Genomic DNA, 13,885 nt, shown 5'->3' on the forward strand with positions numbered 1-13,885 from the left:
GCATAGCTGTTGTTATATCCAATATGAAAATGTATATTTCATATATAGACATGCAGCAACATGTATTCATAATTACTAAGTAGATATCCCCTCAGTGTATTTCCATATGCTGAAGTATTGCAGCCAATATCCATGTTATAAATATCATATCCTATTACATTGCTTTATATAAACCACTCAATATTTGTATTGTATGTAATGGCCACAGATTTTTCTTTGCTGCTAAGTGGTCTTTTTTCTTACTTTTCTCTTTCTTTATGTGTATGTGTGCAGGTGTGCGTGCGTGTGTATGTATGTGTGTGTGTGTGTGCGTGCGTGTGCGTGTGCACATTTATGATATTTCTTCTTGTTTGTTTCTATTTTATTGAGACATTTTGTTATCTTTGCAATCATTAAATCTTCTTTTATATCTTTCTTTCCTTGTCAATATTTTTCTACCTTTTCCAAAATGGCTACCCATAAAAGAGAGAGTGTGAGAGAGAGAGAGAGAGAGAGAGAGAGAGAGAGAGAGAGAGAGAGAGAGAGAGAGAGAGAGAGAGAGAGAGAGAGAGAGAGAGAGAGAGAGAGAGAAACAGACAGACAGACAGAGTGTGTAGAGAGACAGAGAGTGAGGAAATGGAGAGATGTGGTGTCTTCAACCCTGATCTAAGTAGATAAAAAACTAGATCAAAAGGTTTCCATCCCACTGCAACAGTATAATTGCTATTGGTTTGAGATACGCCTGCCACACATCAAAGTCAAATGAGAATTGACTGGGTGACTTGCAAATTCCATCCATTGAAAATATGATATGGATTTTCCAATACATAAAATATTCAGATTTGTTCTAGTAGAATTAAAAAAAAAAGAAAGAAAAAAATCCCTAATTTTGTTTATAACAATATTTCTTATCCGTTGAAGTCTTTCCCATTTGTCACATCAGGAACTCTAAGTACCATTCTCTCATGACTAAACTAACTGGCACCCTGTCAATTACGGCAGCCCGGGTTCTATTTGATTCAATCAATGGAACAGCCTGCTCATGAAATTAATGTGCAAGTGGTTGAGAGTGCCACAGACATGCATAACCTTGATGTAGTTCTCAGGGAGATTCAGTGTGACACAGAATATGACAAGACTGGCTCTTTGAATTACATGTACAACTGGCCCTTTTCCAGGCTGAGTGGACTAGAACATCATGAAATAAAATGTCTTGTTCAAGGATACAACATGCTGGTATTGAACTCATGACCTTACAATCATGAGCTAGATACTCTAACCATTAAGCCACAAACCTTCATTAAACTATAACTAGAATAAAGTCCCTAATGATAAAGTGACATTGTAATGAAGTGTGTCATGTTTTGTTTTGTTTTTTTGTGATGTAAAAATTCAGTTTTAGTTAAAACAAAATCAATGTGGTAGTAATCCATCTCCCAACTGAACCAAGCAAACCATGTTTCCATTGGTGTTTTATCAAAATTACTGTCACATGATGCTGGTTACAACTCCTGATTGTAGCATCATCATTTTTCAGTGATGGAGTGGGATTTTAACTTGAATGAACAGAACAGGACGAGATACTGAAACTTCCACTTATTCACCACTTTGGACTCATAAAGTTTTTTAATAACCATGCAAGGACGAAAAACAAAGTTGACCTTGGTCTGATTTGATCTTAGGAAGCAGGGAGTCCAAACAAATACCGTGAAACCTTCTGTCCAACACTCTAATGAATCTGCCAATGTACCAGGACCACTTTTAATCCTTTCTCTTTTTGGTGCAAGGCCAGAAATTTGGAGAGAGTGGAGTAGTTGATTACATTGACCCCAGTACTCAACTGGTATTTATTTTGACCCCAAAAGGCTGAAAGGCAAAAACAACCTTGGCAGTATTTGAACTCACAAAGTAAAGCGTTCAGAAGAAATTCCACAAACCTTCCATGCTACCCTCTTCCTCCTCTTTAATAATTCTTTCAAATTTTGGCACTGTGCCAAAAATTTCAAGGGGAGGCGAAAATTGATTATGTCAACCCCATTATTCAACTGGTACTTACTTTATTGACCCTGAAAGTATGAAAGCATAGTTGACTGTGGCAGTATTTGAACCCAGAGCATAAAGATGGACAAAATGCTGCTCAGCATGCTAAGGATTCAGCCAACCTCACTGCTTTGCCAGGATTACAAATAATACCAATTTCTTACACATTATTTATAATAATCTCCATAAATTTCTTTCTTTCTCACCTCAATTTCAGTCTTAAATAACAGACATATGCCTCACACTATCTTTAGATAACTTGGTAGAAAGAAATTAGCTTTAAGTGAAGTTCTGTGAAACATGACCATTCACAGTAAACACTTAGAATAATAACAACAAAAGCAACAACAATTTCATAATAACCTTTTCTACTCTGGGCACAAGCCTGAAACTTTTGGGGAGGGGGCCAGTCAATTAGACTGACCCCAGTATGCAACTGGTACTTAATTTATCAACTCCGAAAGGATGAAAGGCAAAGTCGACCTCGGCAGAATTTGAACTTGGAACGTAAAGGCAGATGAAATACTGCCAAGCATTTTTTTCCTGGTATGGTAGCTCGCTGCCTTAACAATGCAATAATAATAAGAAGACAAAAGAAGAAAAGGATGTAAAATAACCGTATGATTTATAATAATTACTAATTTAAATTAGAAAGATGATATGAAGATAACTAGAAGATATTTCATATTTAGAAATGTAGTGGCAGCCGTTGTGTTATTCCCAATGACATACAAGGGGTAAAAGGGAACTGAAGCCCATTCAACAGAGACATGACCTTAATTTTGATCTCTCAGTTCATGGAGACACTGCTATATCAGCAGCAGCAGCAGTTCAATTTTGACTCTCCAGTTATGGATCAAGGTTGCTCCTCCCCAGTTATCCTGTTGATCTAGGATAAATCATTCATGGATCATAGGCACTCCAACCAGGAATCAAAGACACTTTGGAATGCCATTGAGCCATGGCTAGAGTGTCTTTAATCAATGGTTAAGATATCCCCACTCCATTGACTGAATGTCTTTGATCAATGATTAAAGTAGTTGCGAGCCATTGCTGGTCAGTGTTTAGCCCATGGATGGCATGTCGTTGATCAATAGTTGGAGTGGTCACTGCTTGAATCTCTATAAGAATGGCAGAAATGTTGCAACTCCTTTTCTAAACATCTTCCTAATATCCTCATTCTGACTGACATTATTGTTGTAGATCAAATTTACTCAAGCCATGAATTAATGATGCTCAAGCCATGAATTAATGATGCTCAAGCCATAGATGAAAAAATACTCTTGCTATCGGTCAATGACACTCTAACCAGGAAAGAAAGTCACTCCAGCTGTGGATCAAAGTCGCTTGAGTGATGGATCAATGACATTCCATTCATAGATCATTCTCACCAACGATTAAAAGACACTTTCGCTACAGATCAATGACACTCTAGAATGGACCAAAGACAATCCAACTATGGATCAAAATCACTTAAGCTGTGGATCAAAGATACTCTGGCCATGGATCAATGACAATAATCAAGGACATTCAAACTGTGGATCAAATGATATGGCTCAATGATACTCAAGCCATTGACAAAAGACAGAGTTCAGCTGTGGACCAAAGTTAAGTCATAGATAAAAAATACTCAAGCCATGGATTAAAAACATCCTCACAATGGATCACAAACAATTTAGCACTGGATGAAAATATTTCTAATCATATATTGAAAATACTTCAGCTCAGCATGAAAGACACTTTAGCCTTGGAACAAACTCACTCTGCTCATAGTTTAAAGACATTCCAGCCGTAGTTGAAAGACACACCAGCCATGATTCAAAGACATCCAATCTATGGATCAAGGACACCCCACCTGTAACCACCCTGTTTTTGTTTTGCTCAGGGGATATGAGACTACGTCATCTAATTAAGTTTTACCTATTCACAGCAGTAGATAAGGTGTGATTTGAGAGAAAAGTTGGCTGTCATTTCTAGAATGTCAACAGACCATGTAGAAACTCCCTCGTTGGCACTGTTACATGCGCATGAATGCTACAAACAAAACAAAGTGTAGCAACAGGAATGAAAGCTTTTGGATGCAAAAGATTTAGAAAATATTAATAAAAAATAAATAAATAATAAGTTATGCATCAACAATATGAACAAAAAAAAATTATAAAATATAAAAAGAAAATTAAAGACAACAGGTGAGATGAAAGAAAATCAGTCTGAATGGATGATAAAAGATGAACAAGGTCCAATTGATAGCGAACAATGTGTGTTAGGAAATAAAATGTAAAATTTTGGAAATAATATAATACTTGTTGCCTGGCAACAGGCTGCCACACTTGGTTCAACAAATATTGATTGGAAAACAAGCATTGAAAGGATAAGCAGTAGCTTTAGCTTATTGCAGAAAAAGGTAATTTACCAGATATACTACATACACATATGCACATAGATGTGTGTGTGTGTGTGTGTGCATGCACACACACACATTGCATACATACGTTTCTGTACATTTACTTACATTTATATTTACTTACATAAATATATATATATATGCACGTATATGTGTGTGTTTATGTGAGTGTGTGTATAGATGTGTGTGTGTGTGTGTGTGTGTGTGTGTGTGTGTGTGTGTGTTTGTTTGTTCTTTTCAGTTTTTAATTATTTAAATTCTTCCTTTGCAGAAAAAGCTGGTTTCTAACAAAGATACAAAGATCCATCGTTGGAATGAAGATAACGAAAACAATGTCACATTTTAAACCTGAGAAAGGTCTTGTATAGCTTCACTCTTCCGCTTACAGATTGTATTTGTAATGTGCAAGTTCAGTTGGTTGATTCCTTTTTCTGCAAATCCAAGCTTATCCAGACTGACAGGCATTTACTTACAAAAGCAAGGGCATCAATTATTATTGGTAAAAACGTAAATCTGTAATCAGGATAAAGAAGCTTGAAGTTTCAAAGCAGTTGACCATATTTATCTTCTTTCTTTATATATATAAGTATACATGCATGTATGTATGTACATACATAAACATATGTATATTTCTATATAATCACATATACATAAACATAATATATATAAGTATATGTATAAGTTGTATGTATGTATATATGTATAAACACACACACAATGCACAAAGAAGCTTCTTTCAGTTTACATCTACCAAATTCACTCAGCTATAGCTAAGTCTTAGATATTTTGTTCTATGTCTAAGTATTTTGATCTGGTAGGACAACTGTTGTGCTGATGACATCTACTGAGGCAGAAACACATGACCCCCTGCTATCCACTTTTCTCCAGACAAACTTTCTTTTTGTTAATGGCATGTCATTATTTGAGAATTTCTTGAGATTATCTCCCCTTCTCATTTGAAGCTGGTCCCCGATTACTATCAGGAAATTGTTTTACAACCTCTGGAAGCAGATATATTTTCAAGAAATCAAAACGTGATATAGTATAGTATTTAATGCACCCATATCAATCTTTGGTGAACAAATACATGACAGTGGTTATTCTAAGATATTTCCCTTAATTAATTTCATAAATATACATATACATTGCATTTGTTTGCATGCATGTAGAAAGACATGAAAGAAATGAAGGAAGCAAGCTCCACTGGATGTGTAATGTCAGTTTGCATGAATGATGTAACACAGGTTATCTGAGCTGAGAGGAAAAGTGTGCATTAGAGGAATTAGCCGTAGCATGCAAGAGAATAGATAGCTTTGGTACAACTTTTGATGTGCTTAAAGAATGACAGATGGGTGATGAAGTGTCATATGATCTCATTTGAAAGAGTTTGTGGATTAAGACATGTGAAGAACCAGTGAAAGGTGATCTTAACATGCCAGACTTCATAAAAAAAGTTGACAAGAAACCACAAGTGGTCAGATTTTGTCATGGAGTAGACTTAGGGAATCATTTACCAGCAAGACAAATGGATGTAAAATAATAAAGATGATGACAACCAAAGTATGTAGTTGCAAATGTGTTATGTACACACTCACAAATGCACACACACACACACATAAACACAAAAAAAGAAACAAAAACAAAAAAAAAACTGTATTTAATAAAGAGTTGCAGTGGCTTAATTTAATATTGGCAAAACAGGTTAAAAATAGGAGTTTAGTATTCTAACACTGGTGCCATACTACTTTTAAAGTCCATGAGTATTTGAGTCTTAGTGAGAGAATCCATTTTGGTGCCACAAAGATTATACATATACATACAGTAAAGTCCCATTAATCCATTATCTAACAGTTTGACAAAATCAATTGTCCAGCACTTTTTGTTGTGCTTCATTCAGTCTTTTGATTTTTCCCACATGCCATTGCTGGCTTCTGATGTCCATTAGTTCCATTCTCATTTAAAAGAATTGTGGTTAGCTCCCAAAGGTTTTGTATCTGCATTTATCTCCTCATATATCATCCACTCCATTAGTGGTGGAAATATTGTGCAATGTCAATAAGACAAACCAGTTTGGGGAAGGTGTGTAAAGAATGCTGATATCATTCATATTGTAAACTTGAATTCATGTAGCATTTGAAAAGAGATGAAAACTGGAACACTGTTGTGCATGAGAATATAACATGGGTTCTTCAACAAATTATGACAATAAGAAACAAAGGGACAAGTTAATGAAATTTATGGCTGACTTAGATGCAAGTAGAAATGTGCAGCAAATTTTATTAAAAAAAACTTTCAGAATTAGACAATATCATTTCAGTGATCAATTGCAAGGTCTGAGTGTGATATTTTATGGTTCAATGGTCATTGAAAATATCAAGCAATTACACAAAGATATTGCAGAGATTTGAGTGCTTAAAACAGGGTGATTTAGAAACTATGTTTTCATAAACTTAATTTGTCTGGTGAAAAGAAGCTGGCAGATATTGATGCTGCTGAAGAATATAATTATAAATTTGGTGACCTCATGAAAGAGACATAGTTTTGTTGTTTTTTTAAAGCCAAGTTCTAATAAACCAGTACATTTGATAATTTGGTATTACCTAAGTTTCAAGGAGGCCAGATTATTTGAACTGTATAGTAACTATTTCATGCATTGAAGTGAAGAGATGTGTAACTTTAACTCTTTCACTGCAAAATTAAATTTCATGGGTGATGATGTTGGATATCTAGCAAAAAACATAGAATTGATATTTTCCGTAAGTCATGCTGCCTTAATAAACTTGGCATATCTCAAAAGAAAGTAGTTTTAAACACGTTGTTCTTCAGCAAAAGAAAAATTGGTATATAAAACTACTTTCTCCAGTAAAAGGGTTTCAGTTATAGCTTGGACTGATCTCAAATCTGTCCATGGATGAAGCCTGTAGAGGCCTGGTTCTACAGCAATCTGACTTGCTATACATACACGGCAGCAAGTTGTTTTTTTACAATCATCCAGAACCTGGTAGTTTTTTTTAATACAAACTTATAGCTTGCATAACATGTTGCACTTGCTGCTAAGCTTCAAGGTTAACCCTGACCCCGCAAACACATGATCAAAAGCATTCTTCTTTCAGACATAATGTAATGTGCATTACATTATGCAATGGGTCTTTTGTTTTTAATATGGTAGGTTGTAATTTGATCGAAATCTGATTCCTACTCCTAGCAGCTGAGTGTTAAAACTCCCTGGATGTATATGTGTAAACACACACACATACATGCCTGAATCCACATACATACACATATGTGCATGAGTGCACATACCTGTACACACACACATCTTCAGACACAGAAACATAGATGCATGCACATATGCACATGCATGCACACAACACATCCAACACACAGAAACACATACACGCACACAGAAATATACACACACACACACACAGCACTAGATCAAACCAGATCAAATGAAATAGAAGACTTGCTAAAATTTTTGATATTCCTTCTTAATGTTTGTTTTTATTGAAATTAAATCATTTATTATATTAAAATTATATAAAAAAAATAGAATTAAATTAGTTTAATGTTTATTCATAACCAAAGTTTAATAATTAATGCTTCAGGCATGATTATCTTGCATTCTTGTTAATCATCTTACTGCCAGCAGGAATTTTTTAAATGATGCAATCTCTAATTTCAACCATTCCTTCTGAACTGCTATAAAACAAAGATTACTTGCTGTTACAAGATCTGGCATACAGCTTTGGCTTAAACGACTCTGCCATAAATATTCTATAGAGTTCAAATACAGGGATTGTCCAGGTTAAGACAAAATATAATTTTTAATGATCTCAGAAAAATATATTCATAAAATTGAAAGAAGGGAAAAGAATGTCAAACTTTATTGTGTCAGAATTGGTGAAATAAGAGATGAAGACGCTTTTGCAAAAATTCTTTGTTTACGATACTGTAATGGAGTGACATTTTCAGTGTAGAAAAAGTGTGGTCAAATACCTTGACTAGGAAACGTCCTCTTCACATTTTTAAACTGCCAACTTGAGAAATTCGAGTCATTAAGAGAGTCTGTGTGTGGTTACTTAAATTGTTAAAAATAGCAACCAAATTTCCTTGAAAACACACCCTACCATCTCTAAGAAATTAAGGACACTTTGAACAATGTAGGCTGTTTAATTAAAATTGGATACATACAGCTGAAACACTTTTGGTCATAAGTTTGCTTGGAAACAAGTAAGGGTTGCTGACAGGAAAGACATATGGTCATAGAAAAATCTGTTTTGCTAAATTCTGTCCAACACCCATGCAAGAATGGGAAAGTGAACATGATGATGATGATTTTCATGTTGTTATGCCATAGTTGGGTTGTCATAGGCTGAATCAGTTCTTATTTGGAGTTCCTACTCTCCTAGATGCACCAAGGGACCTATATCTAATTCTTGTGTTTCATGTGCTACAAATGAATGAGGAGCAGAAAGTGTTGTATGTTGACAGTCTGAAGATAAATATTATAGGAAAACATGTGAAGAAGTATTGAACTCAAATCTCAGGAAGTCAAGTCTCACAGTTGACTGAACAAATAAACAGAGATATACTGTATACAGGCTTGTCCATTCCATCAATACCTGTACAGAATAACAAACACTAAAAATGGAAAATGTATTCTAAATAAATAAACCTAATTTTCTGGAAACAAACTTGAAAAATTTCCTGGTCATAAAACTGTGATATGTGTTGACAGTGTTTATTGGGGCCTTGGAAATAAATGGAGGAATGGCTCTTAGTAAATATGGTGTAATGGGCTTTCACACCTGGTTGACTACCAAGGGAAGTGTGTTTTGTTTCCAACAGGATGCACTGGTTTGTTTTCCATATTAATTCAGATTACTATCATCTGCTTGTTTATGCTTTATTTGTGTAGCCAACACCACACTGCATTATAATATTCTAGCTTAATGAAATTAACACATCACCATTACTGCCACGACCACCACCACTACCACCACAGCAGCAACAACAATCATCACAACCGCTGTTACTATCATTGCTTTACTTTCAATTTGCATTTAAAGTATAGAGTTACTAATTGTACGCATGACAGCTGTTTGCACAGTTTCCATCTACCAAGTTCATATGGCAGGAAAGAGTCACATCGGATTCTATGTGGTTGTAGGATCAAACCTAGCATGACCCTATTATGACATAGGGAATCTGAAGCTTTCAGTAATCCTCATCATCATTTAGCATCTGTTTTTCCATGCTGACATGAGTTGGATGGTTTGACAGGAGTTGACCAGCTGAAGGGCTGTTCAGGTTCCATGTTTGTTTTGGCATGGTTTTTACAATTGGATGCCCTTCCTAATGCCAACCACTTTATAGCTGCTTTTACACAGCACTGGCATGGGTGCTTTTCTGCATGGAACCAGCAGTTATGAGCCAACAAGATCAGAGGTACTCAGCCAGAAAGAGTTGCAGGGGACAAGCCTGTATGCTAGGACAACCATGCTTTTACTTAGTTTGATGTAAAAGCATGCAAACCAACAGGAGTCTTGGTCCCTTGTCCTCTCCTCAGTAGGTCCTAACATCTGTAGATCCTTTCTCACCACTTTGTCCTAGGTCATCCTGGGTCTACCCCTTCCACATGTTCCCTCAAATATGCTATTACATAATTCTTTCTACTATAGGCACAAGGCTTGAAATTTGTGGGGAGGGGCCTAGTCGATTACATTGATCCCAGTGTTTCACTGGTGCTTAATTTATTGACCCCGAAAGGATGAAAGACAAAGTCAACCTTGACGGAATTTGAACTCAGAACATATCGACACACACAACAGTTTTCCACACACTTTCAATCTATTAGTTTCACTCACAAGGCATGGGTCAACCTGAGGCTTAGAGAAGAAGACTTGTCCACATGGTTACATAGCAAACTCTGTATCCACACAGCCATGCCATAAATACCAGTGATATGTTGAGGTTGGGCAGTTCAATTATACCACATTATATCTAACAATGAAATCATCACATTAAAACAGCATAGTGCAAATGCTTCATATTGGATTCAAACATCTCAATCAGATAATGTGAGAGGAAAGGAAAAATGAGGAAAACGAGACTACAGTTGCTCTCTGATATGATACCAATAGAAGAACTGTTGTCATATTTTCATGTTGTTCTCAATTTAATTTTGATATGACATTTTAAAGAGAAATTTAAAAAAATAAACAAACAGGTAACAACATTTTTACCTTCTTTTGATCCAAATTATATTATATAAATATCTGCAACTTTGAAATGTCTTTCATGAGAAAAAATTCTTACCTGGAAAAATAAAAGAAAAACTGTAAGGAAATACATTTATCAAATATAGATTCTTAAACATGTTAAGATACGGGTTCGTTAAGAAGCAAGCTTATTATTTTTATTATCATAAACATTATCTTTTTTTTTATCATTTATTTTTCCCCAAAAGCAGCATAATTTGAAGGTTTGATAACTTGAAAAAACTGAATACAAATTGCTGGAAAATATATTTACAACTTTAAACCCTCTCCTCAATAATTATTGTTGATGTTATTAATTATTATTGCCAAGGTGGCAAGTTGGTAGAATTGTTAAAGTGTCATAAAAATGCTTTGCATATTTCTCCTGGTTCTCTGCATACTGAATTCAAATCTCATCAAAGTCAATAGTAAAACAACTACATGCAAACATACATACACATGCGCACACACCACATGCACACACACACACACACACGTACCTATCAACTGCAAATATATTTATAATTTTATTTTATTAGTTATCAATTTGATAAAAGAAACATATTTTTCTTTCAGATATATAAATGACTCATTTCTTTCAAAACAATCACTACAAGTAATTAAGAACAAAACCGGATATTTATCTCACATGGATTATCACAGACACCTATCAATATAATGCATATAACAACAATATGCAAGACAGTTAAGAATGCCTGACATATATATTTGACATTAACAACAGACATATACCATCACATCCATTTTTATTATATTATCAGAAGAGGAGAAGAAACAAACAGTTCATTATACATCTGTGACCTGACCAATGACACAATGATTGCTGCATGGTTTTAACACTTTATAGCATACAATGTTTTTAAATAGCTAAGAGAACTTTTTCAGTTAGAACATGTAATTTCAGGTCATGTCACTTGAAAATCAAGTACAATACCAAATTATATATAAACACAAATTTTGATAGCATAACATGGAACATTCTTTCTTGCAAGCAAGGGTCAAAAGTTTCTTTCTCCTACTACAAGGAGACACATGCATGGCAGAGCATCACTTACTGATCAAGGATGAAATATTTCTGTGCTACAGAGAGAAATCCTAACCTTTGTCATGTGGTTTCCGACATGTTTATATATATGCTAGACTGCCATGAAATACTATAATATAGATTGTGGAGATTAGCATTTGGAGCACCTTTGAGGATTTTATTTGTGTGCTGTTGATGACTGGAGAAGATCAAGTACATGTTTGTTTCTTTATAATGTGTAGGAATTGTGCTTTACACATAAATAAACAAACTACCATAGGCACATATAAACAAATGCATACACATATAGGTATGTGTGCATTCAATGAGCCAAAATTATTTTTAGAAGATTGTTCAATCATAGTCTTTTCTTTTAAAATTATTGAGTACTCTTTCACTCTGGGTAGACATATATTTAAATGTTGCTTAGCAGCAGCAAGCAAATTATTAATAAGGATTATAAATATTGCATAAAAATTTCATATTGTGTATGCACATAATAACAGACAGTTTGATAGATACATAGTAAATGACATATACCGAGAGAGGTACATAGATAGACAGACAGATAGGAGGCAGTCATATAAATATATATATGTGTATATATAGGTAGGAAAACAAATGTAGAATGATAGACAGACATATAGAAAGATAAATTGATAGAAAGACAACCCGGTCGGTTTGGATGATGTGACTGTAAAACCTGCTCTGTGTAAGCATTCGACTATTTTGGGCACGCTTACGTTAAAAGACACTTTTAGAATGACTTTTTTCTGTCGAGATGCTAAAAATAACCGACTAACAAAAAAACAACCAAGATTCAACCAAATCAAAAAATAAACCCAAATACTAAGTGAACAAAGATGAACCATCCCACTTCCATTGCACACAAACACACAAAAAAAACACACACACACACACATTCACATACCTCCCCTTTTACATACACACACATATATTCACAGAGTTGAAACGCTGTTTGATTTATTTTTTCATTATCCCACTACCAAGTATGACATCACCCCTTCCTTCCTTATTCATCTACCACCCCCTCCTTTCTCATTCATAAACACAAGAATATTATTATAGTAGATTATCTCAGTAGCCATGGGAGCTATGAAAAAAATACAAAGACTAGCATCACTACTGGATCATTCTACGCATCTTGCAATTCCACCCAGCCGTTTGACTGTGAATCCCAAGACAAGAAAGAATTTCCCATGTCAAATTTATATGTATAGATATTCAGAGAGAGAGAGAGAAAGAGAAAGAGAGAGAGAGAGAGAGAGAGAGAGAGAGAGAGAGAGAGAGAGAGAGAGAGAGAGAGAGACAGACAGATAGATAGATAGCTGGATAGATACATACAGAAAGAGACAGTCAGAGAGAGAGAGAGAGAGAGAGAGACTGATGTGCAGACAGGCAGATAGACAGACAGATAGGTAGATATTGATAAATACAGAAAAATATATAGAGATAGATAGACAGACAGATTGACAAACAGACAGCGAGGCAGACAGACAACCAGACATAGATTGATGCTAGGTTGTGCTTGTTACATCAGAGATATATTGAGTCATGGAAGGAATTCCAAAGAATTCTTTCAATTAAAATGCAAAAAAGAAATGAAATTTAAAAAGAAAAGAATCAATAGAAGTTAATAATAATAATAATAATAATAATAATAATAATAATAATAATAATAATAATGGTAAATTACTACGGGCACAGAAATTATAAAGAGATTTGACTGGAATTTCCAGTAATAATGAAGAAATCAATTGAGAAAATGGTAAACCAAAGCAAAAAAGGAAGATGATATAAATGTAATTTCCCACTGTCACCCACCCACACAGATATAAAAACAAATAAAAGATAAAGTCTTAAAGAATAGGAAAATAGGAAACTGCTGCATTCTGGAAGAAAATTAGGAATGACTAAAAAAGTGGGGGAAAAGAATGAATAAAAGATTTTTATTGTTCTTTTCAAAGTAAAATTATTGAATTGAAATCAAAATTGCATCAAAAGTATGTGGAAGTATGTGCATGTGTGCATCATATATATATATATATATATATATATATAATACATTTATATATATATATGTAGATATATATATATATGTATATATATATATATGTATATATATATATATAT

The 13,885-nt window shown here is 34.4% G+C and overlaps 1 protein-coding gene across 7 annotated transcripts in view; it reads right to left on the minus strand.

The window, feature by feature from the left end:
* The window catches only part of LOC106881073 (organic cation transporter protein), a 311,309-nt gene that overhangs the window by 105,248 nt on the left and 192,176 nt on the right, over positions 1-13,885 (minus strand). For 2 of the 7 annotated variants that reach the window (XM_052968540.1, XM_052968541.1), the window contains one exon: positions 10,672-10,744. The exons of the other annotated variants lie outside the window; for them this stretch is intronic. The gene's annotated coding sequence lies outside the window, so the exon portion shown is untranslated. The remainder of the gene's footprint in view (positions 1-10,671; positions 10,745-13,885) is intronic. 7 annotated transcript variants of the gene reach the window in all.

Source organism: Octopus bimaculoides, chromosome 6 (assembly GCF_001194135.2).
Source record: "Octopus bimaculoides isolate UCB-OBI-ISO-001 chromosome 6, ASM119413v2, whole genome shotgun sequence".
NCBI lineage: Eukaryota > Metazoa > Mollusca > Cephalopoda > Octopoda > Octopodidae > Octopus > Octopus bimaculoides.